Consider the following 14,464-nt stretch of genomic DNA (forward strand, 5'->3'; position numbering starts at 1 on the left):
TCATTGGATTATTGACCGTTAGGTTAGGCTATGTTAGTAGAATAAATTGACATGTACTTGCAAAGTTAAGTCTGTTGAATGGACCATCAAAATACAATGTTGCAGATATTAAAGGGATACTCCACTTTAAAATGAACATTCTGTCATCATATACTCACCCTCATGTTGTTTCAAACCTGTATGAATTTCTTTCTTCTGCTGAGAAGAAAGGAAGATATTTAGAAGAATGTCAGTAACCAGACAGTTTCTGGTACCATTGACTTCCATAGTATATCTTTTTTCCTACTATGGAAGTCAATGGTACCAGAAACTGTCTGGTTACTTACATTCTTCTAAATATCTTCCTTTCTGTTCAGCAGAAGAAAGAAATTCATACAGGTTTGAAACAACATGAGGGTGAGTATATGATGACAGAATTTTCATTTTAAAGTGGAGTATCCCTTTAAGCAGACAGTCTACTAACTCTAATGATTGGCAGTTGATATGTAGTTGCAAAATGACTTATAGAATGTCTAAAGTGGACTATCAAGTTACCACTTTTGCAGCTCACAGATTAAAGAAAATAATATGGGGGTGAGTAAAAATGTATTCATTCATGGGTGAATAGTTCCTTAAGGCCCAATTTGATAGCGCACACACTACTAGTTAACTATACTTTCCCTCTTGCGTTTTCTCTTCCTCTCCACTATCCCCGCCGTGTCATAATTTCCCCAGATAAAATGCCCCGTGCGGCCATGTTGTAAATTCAAGCCTTGCTGCATGCCCCATTAGGCCGGTGATAAATATCCCTTCCGCTGGATCCTGAAGCCTGTGCGTGCCAATGAGCCTGTGAACAGTGTGAAGTCTTATCAACTCCGAGGCGGGATGTAGAGTTCATGGACGTTTGAGTGACAGACCTTAGTTGCAAGCTTCAGAAGACTCATTAATAGTGTTTAAAAATACCTCCTTTTCATCCTTTCTTTTTTCTAGAATTGAAAACTGGTGTAATGCGTCATGCTAGCATGTGTGCGGCAGTGGAGAGCATCCACACAAATGCACTTCACACAAGGTCACGGTGACGCCAGCAACTTCTCAATAATTAAAGCCTCCCTCTGGGACCACTGTTACAGCCTCACAGTAAGAACGGCAGAGGAAATTGTGTTTATACTGATGCTATCGCATACTTTAGCTACTTTATTTATTAACAATAACAACACTGGTCTATGCATGTTCAATAGATTTAAGACGCATAAACTCAAAAGGATAAGGCATTTAAATTGGCAATCCACATCTTATATAACTTTAGGTAAATACAACATTTCCATATTCCCCATAATATTATAACACTTGTATATTTATGCCAGTTCTGCGTTCAGATGCTGTGTTTGCAGCAATTAGGGATTGTAGCTTGTTATGCTGTATAGTTATTTGTCTTGTGCCAGCAGGGATTTGACTGAATAAAAACACTGGTGCTATGGCTAATGTTCTGTACTGTGTTTGTGTGATGTAGAAGTCTTTGGTTAGGTGACGCGTGCGTTGTGATTTCAGGCTGCAAGTAGACAGGCATCCCTTTTACCATGATCTGACATGCGTGTGCCACCATGGCTCATTCATGCCACCAGAACATCATCTCAAATACGCATACACACACATACACGAGCGAATGAGTCAGAATCATATGATCTGCTGTTGCCATAGCAACATATCCCAGCAGTGAGCCCTGGTGAGGTGAGTCACATGAGAAGGGTGAGGAGCTCTCTGTGCTCCATGAGAGAGAGCTAGAGCCTTGTTATTCGCACACACACACTCGCTGCAGGGCTGAGGATGCTCCAGCGTGCCTAGAGCTACAGGCTTTAACACAGGGAGGGAATTGCTGGATACTTCAGTCCTATTTTTGGCTTTGTTTGTGCACGTCTGCATGTAGCATCCCGTCGTCTTAGACATCTGTGGAAAGGGAGATGCTCAAATCCTCATCGTGCCTTACTAGCGTTTACCTAGTAGATGCATAAGTCTGAAGGTATCCATGAGGGCTATGACAAGGCCTACGCAGAATCTATGCCAATCTGTAGATTTCCATAAAACAGGAATGCCGTGTTTATTAATCCTTTAACATTCAACCCTAAAAAGAGTTAGTGAAACTTAAAATTAATTTCTTATCTAATCTAATTCTTATTAATGGACATCTAAAAAATGACCTCAAGTAAAATGCATGTTTTTATCTAAGATATACAAGTACTGGTTGCAATGTTTATCCATGGTAAATCATGCTTTAGATTAGCAGAACTACTTCATTTGTCAATAATAATACCTTTAATTTGAATGGTTATAGGTCTTGGATTCATGATTATCAGGGTTCAACACAAAATAAAATGTATTCAAAAATTCTGTAGAAATAATACATGTACTTCCCTATGTTGTGGTCAATATAATATCAATTTTCAGTGATTTTAATTTATTATTGAATTCATTTTTATGCAGGAGCAATATCTTAAATCATAACATTTTCAATAAATTCATCCAAAAATGTCAGTGAATTTAAATAACAGAAAGATTTTCTTTAACATGAATCGTCATTTATATCACATGAATTACATGTTTTTAATATTTTTGCTTTAATTTATGATATTTACATTCAATTCATTAAATAAAGTTTGGTTAATTTAATTATGCTTTCTTTATGTGATCAGTAAGCCCTTTTTAATTAGGCCTATCAATTCCACAGATTTTACAATAAAATTAGTGCTGAAAATTCTCATCAGTGCAGAACGTGGAAAAAGTCAATTCTGGACATTTAGTACTATGAAAACACAGGTGGTGTTTCTGCAAGTGTATCCCGCCCCTAAAAAGTCTCTTTGGTGTTAGACATCTGCTTCTCATGGGCCACATCTGCTGATGTGAGTCAAACACACACTCACAAATAAACAAACCCATATCTGGCATATATGTACCTGTTTGTTGTTCTCTTTAGGATCCAAACAGTAGGCGCAGCTCTGCCTCCTACCCAGGGAACTAAACATTCAGAGTTTGATCTCTGTAAAACATGGTGCCAGAACATCCTTCATTGGTCTTCACGTGAGGTAAAAACAGTGTTGCATTGATTTGTGATCAGTTAAGTCAGTGCGTTCATAAGGATGGAAATCTGAAAATGATCTCAGGCAAAAGTATTTTACATTAACCATCTATTCATTTTAAGGGATGCATTCTAAATCACTCTTTATCTTTACAGGAGTGCAGATGTGTGATTAATGGGGTGGCTTTAAAAAACATCTGCTGAAGACATTAATCAGTGATCTGCGATATCAATCTCAATTCACACAGCAAAATTGAAAAGAAACTCAATTGAGCCAGACCAGACAGAACCAAGGATGGTATAAATCCTCCAATGTCAGGAAGAAGAATGAGCTAGACACAGTCAGACTGCAGGTGCGAAGAAATAGCCTATCTGATAGCAGACAGTCTTTTCTGAGAGAAGAAACAAGCATCAGTAGAGCTCCAGATGTTAGCCAGTGTCATCTCTCACTGCATTAATGGGATCATACTGGAGTTTATTGATTTAAAATGTGGGGGAAACAACCTTATCTTGTACTAAATAAGACATGACTTGTAGCCCCTTGGACAGATCTGGACACCATTGTGGGTTTCAAAGGTAGCAGGTAAGAATTTACTTTGCAATCGCCAAAAGGTATTTCATCAGAATTTGGACGGAATGGGATGGGATGCGCAGATTACGTGTCTGCTGACGTATGAACGAGTTCGTGACTCATGCGTAGCCTATACCTAGGATATAGTAATTTGCTCTCTGCCAATCGTGTAAGGAGAAATAAATTGTGCTTTGAATTTTAACCATTGGAGGATAAAACAAGGAGTGGGTTGGTTAGAAGTGTTGTCGCGGACAACACCCACAGATGTGTCAGCGTGACCCCAAAGTTACTATTTTGGGCTGAAAGAGAATACACAATAGTGCGCGGTGGGCTTTGCGTCAGGCGGCGCGCTCAATCACTTACTCTGCGCATTCTGGACAGGTTCAGTCGTGAGCGCGGAAACGGCACATCAGCGAGGATTCTTTCTGTGGGAGCCATCAAATTGAGTCTTCGCGTTATTGCCACTCATTGAGACCTATGAAAACACTCGCATCTGATTCTCACTCTTCGACATCCAGTAAGTGATCGTGGTTTCTCTTCATTTAGTAACCTACCCGACGTGATAAAAGATGCAATAGATTTTCCATCGATGATTGCGTTGTAGCAACTTATTTGGTATTCCTGTCATGCATAGAGCGTTTTATCACGCTGCACGTAGTTCATGTTGATAATTCACAGCAGCAATTGCTGGTCATTTGTTTGTTATTTACGAGGTCTCTCATGTTGTCAGAGGCGCGTCAGTTTTAGGTCAACGTGACACAAATATTTGACCTTGAGGATGCTGCAAGGCGCGTGGTAGGCTACTCTTTACATGACAACATTAAGCCCCGCGGGGTCCACGTGTTAGTGCTTTTAAACTATTGTAAGCGTATTGCTCGTCTCGATTAGTGTTGAAAGATCAGTGAAAGAGGGAGGGTTAAGGTGAATGGTATCATTGTCCGTGACTGCAGTCAGGCGCATCCTCAGGTGACGCTTGAGTCGTCGAGTTTCTCTGAAAACTTGACGAAGATGCACTTGATTTATTTAATTACATTACTCGTTTTCATTTGTGTATGAAGTAGGCTAAAAAACTATGTTTGAAAACATTATTGTTATACTTCATACACAAATGAAAACGAGTAGGCCCATTGTAATATGTAAATCACGAGCATTATTTTCAATTGTAACTTGAATGCATATTTTGTCATTACGGACACATGAAATATGGGCTATTTGGGGTCAGCAATATTTATTTAAAAGACAACAATATCATATTGATGTTTCTTTTTATAAATTGCTTTGAGTGTTCATTTGTCGCTTTGGATAAGAATGCTTAATGAATTAATGTAATTATTGTACCATAGCCCTATACTATTAAACACTACTGTACAGAGGGTCAGAAAAATCTCCCCATCTGTCTTAAGTGCTTGATTTGGCTTCTATTACAACAGATTACTTAGCTTCTCATGAAATTAATGCTGTAATCTTAAGATTCATTCAAGTTTTAATAAATCAGAATAATATTTAGACTTGAGTTATAAAATTTTACAGCCAACAGAACACTTATCAGGAAAAACTCAATTTCTCATCTTTTCATTTTCATGCTCTTGTAATGCAACTTTCATCATAACAGAAACAACATTTTCTGTAGCCCTACATGTAGGCCTGTACATATTTAAAATGAATTAGTGCTGTCCTATCGATTTATCACGATTAACTTTTATGTTAGATGCGATTAATCGATTTAACAGCACTAAAATTAATAAATACTTTAACACCTATTTTTTAATATTGGGAGTGTCTTAAAAACTACAGAATTAACAACGCAATGTTATCAATTTAAATAGTTTTCAATGGATTTTATGCTGCACCAAAGGGTATGTTAATTCAAATGTCTTTGTCAACTACCCAAAGAGGCTACTGGTTTAAATTATGCCACCAATTATGTTTTTCCTTAACATTCTGTTTTGGCATTGAGTGAGCAAAAACTTTATTTATCAGTTCAGTTAAGCAATTATTATAGTACAATATCATTGTAGTACAATTGTAGTAGCAATCCTAGAAATAAATATACTGTACTACTCTTCTAGGAGATGGACATTGGAGACATACACACAGAAGTCCTCTGAATTCCCATGATTCATTTGTGTTAATTTGTTTACTTAGGACTGTATTGCACTGGTTCAAACTAGCTGTGCTCGCACTGGTGTGTCGGTCAGAACACAGAAGGCAGGAATCAGAAGTAACAATTTAATTAAGTCCAGCATGAATAATCAGCACAATGAACGGCACAGTCAGACCACAAGGCATTGCACAGAATTATCTTATCAGATGTGGTATCTGAGGTAGTATGTTGTGTGGTCTGAAACAGTGAATAATAAACAATAATTAGCTAATATCAAACATTTCCATCATCATTAACCACTGCCATTTATCCTAATATCGTTATATTATAAACATAACATTACTTACAGTAATACCGATTTTTACCACTAGGTGGCGCATAGCGCTCATAAACGGAATTATCCGAAATGTCCTTTGCTAAGTCATTACACAATAAGCTAACACATATATATAATTACAGAACGACGATCTATACATTATTCAAACATACATTTATACACAGGGAAAGCATTAATCAGTGATCAGTATTATACTGAACTAATATGTATTTGGAATATACATATTAAGTGAACATCTTAGGCTAGACTCTAGGATAGTCGTCACCTCAGAGACAAACGAACTCACGATGTTTTGATTATTCATCGTATGTAACACTCAATAGAAACACTCATTAAATTACTTACATGGTATCATTGACGCACAACTTAAACATATCCACTTTGACCATGACATTTAAGTTCAGCGCTGGAGGAACGCATTGTCGGCCCATCAGGAACAGAAAGTGACTGACGCAATTGAGTAACAACTGATCTGATTGGTTGTTCCTTCCCAACATCGCCGCCCCCAAATATGTTGAACATATTTGCTACTTTAATGGAACAGTCATTTAGGGGGATCTGAGTCATGTTCGTCATCTGCGAGGGCTGGAAGCGGGATTAGTTTCGCAACTGGCCGAGTGTATATTTTATTCTTCACTTGGATTTCCACTGCTCTGATATGACCATCTGATCCGGGAAAGGTCTTAACTACTTTTCCAACCAACCACATGGCACGTGGGAGTTGTGGGTCTACAAGCATAGCAATAGTTCCCGGGGAAATGTCACTCGTATCTTTACACCATTTGTGACGAGCTTGGAGTGCTGGTAAGTAGTGGTGAATAAAGCTTGACCAGAATTGATCGGTTAGCACTTGGCTTTGCCTCCATCTCCGCCGCCCCATAAGCTCTGTAGCTGGATATACAACAGGTGGTAGTGAACTATCAGGCCGCCCCATGAGTAGGTAATTGGGCGTGACTGGGTCAAAGTCAGCTACATTGGAAGATGTGTACCCAAGAGGTTTACTGTTCAGGATCCCTTCCACTTCAATAAGCACTGTCAGGAGCACTTCCTCAGATACTGTCTGTGAGCCGATGGTGATACGAAGAGCATTCTTTACCGAGCGGATCTCTCGTTCCCAGGCACCCCCAAAGTGTGGGGCACATGGTGGGTTAAAATGAAAAGATATTTTCTGCCTGGCCAGATGCTGTTGCAGTTGAGGGCTGAGGGATGCAAAGGCCTCTCTAAGTTCTCTTTCTCCACCATGAAAGTTTGTGCCATGGTCTGAGAATAATTCACATGGTTTGCCACGACGGGCTACAAACCTCCGCAGGGCCATTAGGAAAGAATCAGTATCCATAGAGGTAAGCAAGTCGAGGTGAACACATCTTGTGGTGAGGCACTTAAAGATTATCCCCCATCTCTTCTCACAGCGTCTGCCAATTTTGATTTGAAATGGTCCAAAACAGTCCATGCCCGTACTATAGAACGGTGGTTCTTGCAGTCTCAGTCTGGCTGGTGGCAGATCTGCCATCTTTGGAATGACTGGTTTGCCTTTCCACTTGTGACATTCTTTGCATAGATGTTGATGCCTACGGATGGCTTCACGCCCTCTCAGTACCCAAAATTTTCGCCGTATTTCTGCAAATACTCTCTCTGGTCCGGGGTGGCATAATTTGTCATCATAGTCTTTTATTAGTAGTTTGGTGACTGGGTGATGAGGATCTAGCACTATAGGGTGGATCACTGATGGCTCCATTCCTTCTGCATGACGAAGACGACCGCCAACTCTGATGACCTGGTTAGATTCATCATATTCTGGGGCTAAGGTCAACAGTCGACTGGTGGGGAGTATAGGTCTTTCCGCTCTGAGCAGTCTGTACTCCTCAGAGAAACTATCAATTTGTGATTTCTGAAAGAGGAGCATTTCCGCAGCTTGGTAGTCCGTCGCAGATGGGGTTTCATTTGGTTTATGAATTTGAACTGTTGCTTCAACGAGGTCACTCCAGGAAGTATAGTTTGCAGGGTCAGGAATGTTAGGGGCAGTAGTTTCTGTCAGTAATCCACAGAAAATACCCTTTCGCTGTTCGTCTTTATCCATGGGAGCTTGTATAGGAGGGGTAACTGGCCATTCCGATTCGGGTTTGAGCAAGTATGATGGACCTTGGCTCCACCTGTTGGGTAATGATAGCTCTGCAAGCGTTCTACCTCGAGTAAGGTCATCAGCTGGGTTACTGTTTGAGTCCACGTACCTCCAGGTACATCCAGTAGTCAGTTCTTGGATCTCTGCAATCCTCGTCCCAACAAATACTTTGAATCTGCAGGATTCAGAGGTTATCCATGCAAGGACAGTTGTGGAGTCTGTCCACATGACCACTTTATTGATTTCTAAAGTGAGTTCAGTTTCAAGGAGTTTGGCCAGCTGAGCACCATTCAATGCCCCACATAATTCCAGTCGGGGAATGGTTTGTTGTCGCTTAGGAGCAACTTTGGATTTCCCCATAATGAAGGCTAGCTGAACTTGGCCTTGTGGGTCTTCTGTCCGTAGATAGGCGACGGACCCATATGCCTTCTCCGAAGCGTCACAGAATATGTGAATCTGTCTGGTAACCTTAGACTGGTCTGTATCTGATGTCACAAGACAACGAGGCAGTGTAATAGTGGCCAGGTTAGGGAGTTCCTTTTCCCAGTTATTCCAGGATTCAAGGAGGTCCTCAGGCATATTAGGGTCATCCCATTCTCTCTGCTTATCCCACAGTCTCTGAACCAGCAATTTAGCCCGTGTGGTGAATGGAAGGATAAAGCCAAGGGGATCATACTGAGTTGCTAATACTCTATAGATGTGACGCAGAGTACATCTTTCTGGCTTTACATGGCGGGGCTTGTATCCGAATGTATCAGATTGGCAGTACCATTTTAATCCTAAAGTGGATTCCTGGGTGTCATTTGGGTCTTGGGACAACCATAGCTCAGTGCTGTCAGATAATGCTTCAGTTGGCAAATGCTCAATCACGCTAGGCACATTACTTGCCCACTGACGGAGTTGGAAACCTCCAGTGGCAAGGAGTCCACACAGTCTATCCACTAGTTGTTTGGCCTCTTGAGGGAATGGAACACTCCGCAGACAGTTATCTACATAGAAGTTCCTCTCGACTGTGGATCTGACCTCATCACCAGGTTCACTGTGGTCATTGACATGCCGTTGCAAAGCATAAATGGCACAACACGGGCTGCAAGTTGTACCAAAGGGTAGCACCTGCCACTCAAATATGTCCGGAGGCCTGTTTCTGTCCAGGTCACGCCACACAAAGCGCAGGAGATGTTTATCTTTAGGTAGAAGGCGGACCTGGTGAAACATTCCCTTGATGTCACCACTCACAGCCACAGTATGCTCACGGAAGCGTAGAAGGACGCCCAGCAAGGATGGGCCTAGAGCTGGACCAGGCAGCAGGAAGTCATTCAAAACTTGCCCTTGATACTGAAATGAGCAGTTAAAAACTACACGGTTCTTGCCATTATGCTGAACTAGATGGTGAGGTAGAAACCATGACTCACTCTCGTTGCTGATTTCCTTGGGGGGAAGTTTTACAGCATAGCCAGCGACTTCCAGCTTCGTTATTTCTTCCTTATATGCGGCCGCTTTGACTGGGTCTCTCTCAAGGCACCTTTCAGTGTTCCTTAAATTAGGCAGCACTGCTTCCATTGAGGCCTGAAGGAGTGGCATGTCCTTCTTGCGCAGTAAGGGAGTGGCATATCGATACACTTCATCAACTGATACTCTTGTTGTCTGAGTTTGGAGAAGGTGTATAGCTTCTCGGTCTTGCTTTGATCGTGTGACTGACCTCTCTGATTTGATTGGAATGACATCAGCCTGCCAAAGCCTTTCCACATTTTGGAGCAACTCTGCCTGTGAAGGGCTAAAAGTGGCATGTAAACACTGCTGAGTGTTAAGCGTTACCTCCAGTACTCGCGCCGGACCTTGTAGAGCCCATCCCAGTCGTGTCTTAACAGCTGCTGGCCCCCCTGGTGGGCCAAGGCGAACTGGCTCTATTGTGGTAATAAGATGAGGATGGTCAGCTCCAATCAACAGCAATGGACGAGCCTTATGAATGGGCTGGAGTGGGAGGCCTTTCAAATGGCTATATTTCTGCTGTAAGGTTGCCACAGGATATGTGTACTCTGCCAGGCTCAAGGATTCAGCTGTGAAGGCATTCTGAATTTTATAACTCTTATGTGGTTGAGTGGGTGTTGAAATTCTGAAAGACACTGCTAAACCTTTGAGTGTAGTAAGATCATGCCTGATGGTTCTTAAGGTTAAGTCCTCAGCCTTCCCTTTGAGTCCTAGCATTTGAGCTGCTGATGACAGGAGAATAGTGCGCTCAGATCCATCATCGAGTACGGCATAGGTGTCCAAACTCTGCCCGTTGTGCTCCAGGACAACCCTAACCACCTTCAAAAGGACTCGTTTAGAACTTGGGGGTCTGTCCAAGTGTAGTGGTTTTGTAGTAGAGCTCACCAGACAAGTACCCTCATTTGCTGTCTTAACGTTGACGTCGTGTAAGATTTGTAAGTGTTTGCCATTACACCTGTGGCAGGGCTTCTTTAAAGTACATTGCGCAGATCTATGTGAGCGTGCACACTTCCAGCATCTGTTGTTTGTCTTTATCCAGTCTATGATTTGGTCTTTAGTGAGTGCTTGGAATGTGGTGCACTGGCTCAGATAATGGTCTCTGTTATCACAGTATGGACAGAATGCATTACTCTTCCCAAATTTATTTGCTGGTTGCCGTATCATCTCAGCTGAAGTTGTCTGATCTGCTCCATGAAGGATTGTAGCTGGTCTGGACTTGAATCTGGGTTCTCTGCTTAAGTCAACTTTGTGCCTGACTCGGTCTCTCTGGGTTTTGTTTCCCCCAAAGCTATCATGGTCTTGACACCATGACTCAAACTTCAGCCACTTTGCCAGATCAATAAGTGTGTACACGGTACCAGGTTCATTGCTGATGCTCCTTCTAAAGGCTGCGCGTAGCTCTGAAGGTAATTTAGTGAGAAGTCGCGCCACGTGGGAACCACAGCGTAGTTCAACTTCTCCCTCTGACCCCAATGTCCTGAGGAGGCCTACTAGTGCTTGGACTTGGAGAGCAAAGCGTTCAAAGCTAACTGTGTCACCAGGCTGGATATCTGCAGAATCCATAACAGCTGCTATCTTGTTTAGAGCCAGTTGATGAGGACGGCCATATCTCTCAGTTAATGCCACCATGGTGTCTGTATATGGGGTAATCGAGTTCAGGAACGAGTCTGCTATCAGACGTGCCTCCATTAGTTTCAAGTGGTCAACGAGCACCTGATATTTAAACAGTTCAGTTGCATCCTCTGGCAACAAGTTACCCAAAGCTAACTTTAACCGGGTAAATTCACCTGGGTCTCGATGGATGAAGTCGGGTATGGATGGCTGTGGACCCCTATAAGTTGTCTCCTGTCTAGTTGAACTGGAATGCCACGCCACTGGGTTTGCTGGTGGTCCATAAGGTTGAGAATGGGAAGGAACAGTAGGCATTAGAGGTGTAGATGATGTCAGTTTTGTTTCCACCTGCCGTGACATCTGTTGGTTTCTAAAGGGGTTAGGCATGTTTGAAGGAACATGAGTCAATCCATCACTAGTAAAGCTGTCTGGGTAATGACTCCAGGCTGGGGATGAAACAAGGTGAGCCTCAATATCTGTAGCATCCAGATGTTCTTTCCTATGTGGGGTAGGAAGTCTGCGTGGGGCTGGTACCGGATGGACTTGAGGGACTGGTCTAGGAACAGATTGCTCAATCTCTCTGTAGACAGTTCTAGGTGAAGGTAATGGAGGTGTTGGAGCTAAGGGCTGTGGTTTAGGAAGTGGAGGAGCTAAACTGGTTTGGTTTCTCATTAGCATTTCTTGCATACCTTTCTGGATCTCCAACAGTTGTCCGATTTCCTCCTTCATTGTTTCCTGTGCTTGACGAAGCTGTCTGTTCTCTCTTTCAAGGTCATACAATCTTTCCCTGGATCCCCTGGGTATTGAATAGGTCTCCATCTGTGGTGAATACTCATCTCTTTCCCTCCACTGATCTTTGATGAGATACCAGGACTTTCTGTCTGGGTCTCCTGCATCTAACGAATCAGGTGTTCGGCTGCCAGGTTCCTCGTCTATACTTTGGTGACTGAAATCGTGCCCGTGTGCCATCCTTCTATCACTGTGCTGATAATTATCTTGCCCATGTGACTGCTGTGCCGTCATAGAAGCTCTAGTTTGATTTGGATACTGAACTTCAAATTCTTCCAAGTAGGCTGGATGGCGGACTGAACGTCTAGGACGTGCACCTTGAGTCTGATATTCATCCATTCTAGTCCAGTGTAAGCACAATCATCCGGCTCGAAGGACCAAATGTTAATTTGTTTACTTAGGACTGTATTGCACTGGTTCAAACTAGCTGTGCTCGCACTGGTGTGTCGGTCAGAACACAGAAGGCAGGAATCAGAAGTAACAATTTAATTAAGTCCAGCATGAATAATCAGCACAATGAACGGCACAGTCAGACCACAAGGCATTGCACAGAATTATCTTATCAGATGTGGTATCTGAGGTAGTATGTTGTGTGGTCTGAAACAGTGAATAATAAACAATAATTAGCTAATATCAAACATTTCCATCATCATTAACCACTGCCATTTATCCTAATATCGTTATATTATAAACATAACATTACTTACAGTAATACCGATTTTTACCACTAGGTGGCGCATAGCGCTCATAAACGGAATTATCCGAAATGTCCTTTGCTAAGTCATTACACAATAAGCTAACACATATATATAATTACAGAACGACGATCTATACATTATTCAAACATACATTTATACACAGGGAAAGCATTAATCAGTGATCAGTATTATACTGAACTAATATGTATTTGGAATATACATATTAAGTGAACATCTTAGGCTAGACTCTAGGATAGTCGTCACCTCAGAGACAAACGAACTCACGATGTTTTGATTATTCATCGTATGTAACACTCAATAGAAACACTCATTAAATTACTTACATGGTATCATTGACGCACAACTTAAACATATCCACTTTGACCATGACATTTAAGTTCAGCGCTGGAGGAACGCATTGTCGGCCCATCAGGAACAGAAAGTGACTGACGCAATTGAGTAACAACTGATCTGATTGGTTGTTCCTTCCCAACAATTTGCCACAATCAAAACATGCAGTTACCATCATCCCTGTATTATATCATTATAATCTTTTCCTGAACAAAATATATATATAGATTGCTTTCTATATATGAAATTTGATTCTTGTGACCCACCTTCTGCATTTCAAGGATTTGAACTTACAAAGGTTTAAATACAAATGTTCATGGATGCTCTCAAGCACTGGATAGATGAGCTGTCACTCAATGTTCTGATATAGAGAGCATGCAGGAAGCAGAGATGTGAGAATTTCATCAAGTTTCATTGCCTAGCAACCCAGACAGATAAAATATGTACATTTGCATATTATAATGTGCAATTGAATAAACAGGATATTTAGCTACAGAATAGAGACCATTATTGCTAAGGGAAGCCATACCAATAGTTGGCTCTGATCAGCAACGCATTTTATATTCTTGGGGAAAATGTTGAAAAATTGCATTCACCAGCAGGGAGGCTTAGATTTGGGTGTCTTAGTTGAATTCCGCAGAATCAACTGACCAAGCACGTTCCCTGCATTATGAGTGATAAGCACCCTTGTGTTTAATGCACAGCAAAATGAGACTAAGCACTGGGTGAGCAGCATTCTTCAGGTCTAGTTTGCTCCCTACTGAAATATAATCCCTTCCATAATAATGACGTAGAGAACTGACTGGCCTGCTGCCCGGACAGGCTGTTTTGGACCTGAACACTGTGCAAATTTTCACAGTGGGTGCAAAAGTTCAAACTCAGTGTGTGATGGTCCCTTGATGGTTTATCGTCATCATTGACCATGTCACGAAAACAATGCACATGCTAATAATTTCATATGATGTGTACAGTATGTTTGCTCTTAACAGTAGTTGGATTCCTCCCCATATGGTCCCCCAAGTAGATCTGAGCCTTTTTTGAATGCGGTTTGCAGGTTGTCATGGGCGGTGGGTGAGCATCGCCTAGCAACACAGAAAGGTTTCGTGTCCTCTTGTACTTGAGATTATCTGTATAGATTTTTTCAGTGCCTCAGGCTTTCATTACCAAAGATAAACAAAGGTGAGAAGAGCAAAGATGGCGGCTTTGTTGCTACATTCCCTAGTCATTCTGTAGATAAAAATCTCAGCTCATCACCTCTCCCTTATTTATCATGAAAAGCACCCCATGGTCTAGATTAAAAACTCGTCAGTGACTGCCTCTTTTTTAATCTCAGGCTGTGATTTGTAC

At 41.7% G+C, this 14,464-nt stretch overlaps 1 protein-coding gene across 3 annotated transcripts in view; it reads left to right on the forward strand.

The window, feature by feature from the left end:
- Nucleotides 1-14,464, forward strand: part of slc6a17 (solute carrier family 6 member 17) — a 60,445-nt gene that overhangs the window by 17,200 nt on the left and 28,781 nt on the right. The window contains exons 3-4 of one of the 3 annotated variants that reach the window (XM_079898062.1): nucleotides 2,948-3,056; nucleotides 3,206-3,632. The exons of 1 other annotated variant lie outside the window; for it this stretch is intronic. The gene's annotated coding sequence lies outside the window, so the exon portion shown is untranslated. Of the gene's footprint in view, nucleotides 1-2,947; nucleotides 3,057-3,205; nucleotides 3,633-3,706; nucleotides 4,138-14,464 lie in introns of those variants that run through there. One more of the 3 variants, XM_079898061.1, reaches the window with a different exon arrangement.

Source organism: Squalius cephalus, assembly GCF_949319135.1.
Source record: "Squalius cephalus genome assembly, chromosome: 16".
Classification (NCBI taxonomy): domain Eukaryota; kingdom Metazoa; phylum Chordata; class Actinopteri; order Cypriniformes; family Leuciscidae; genus Squalius; species Squalius cephalus.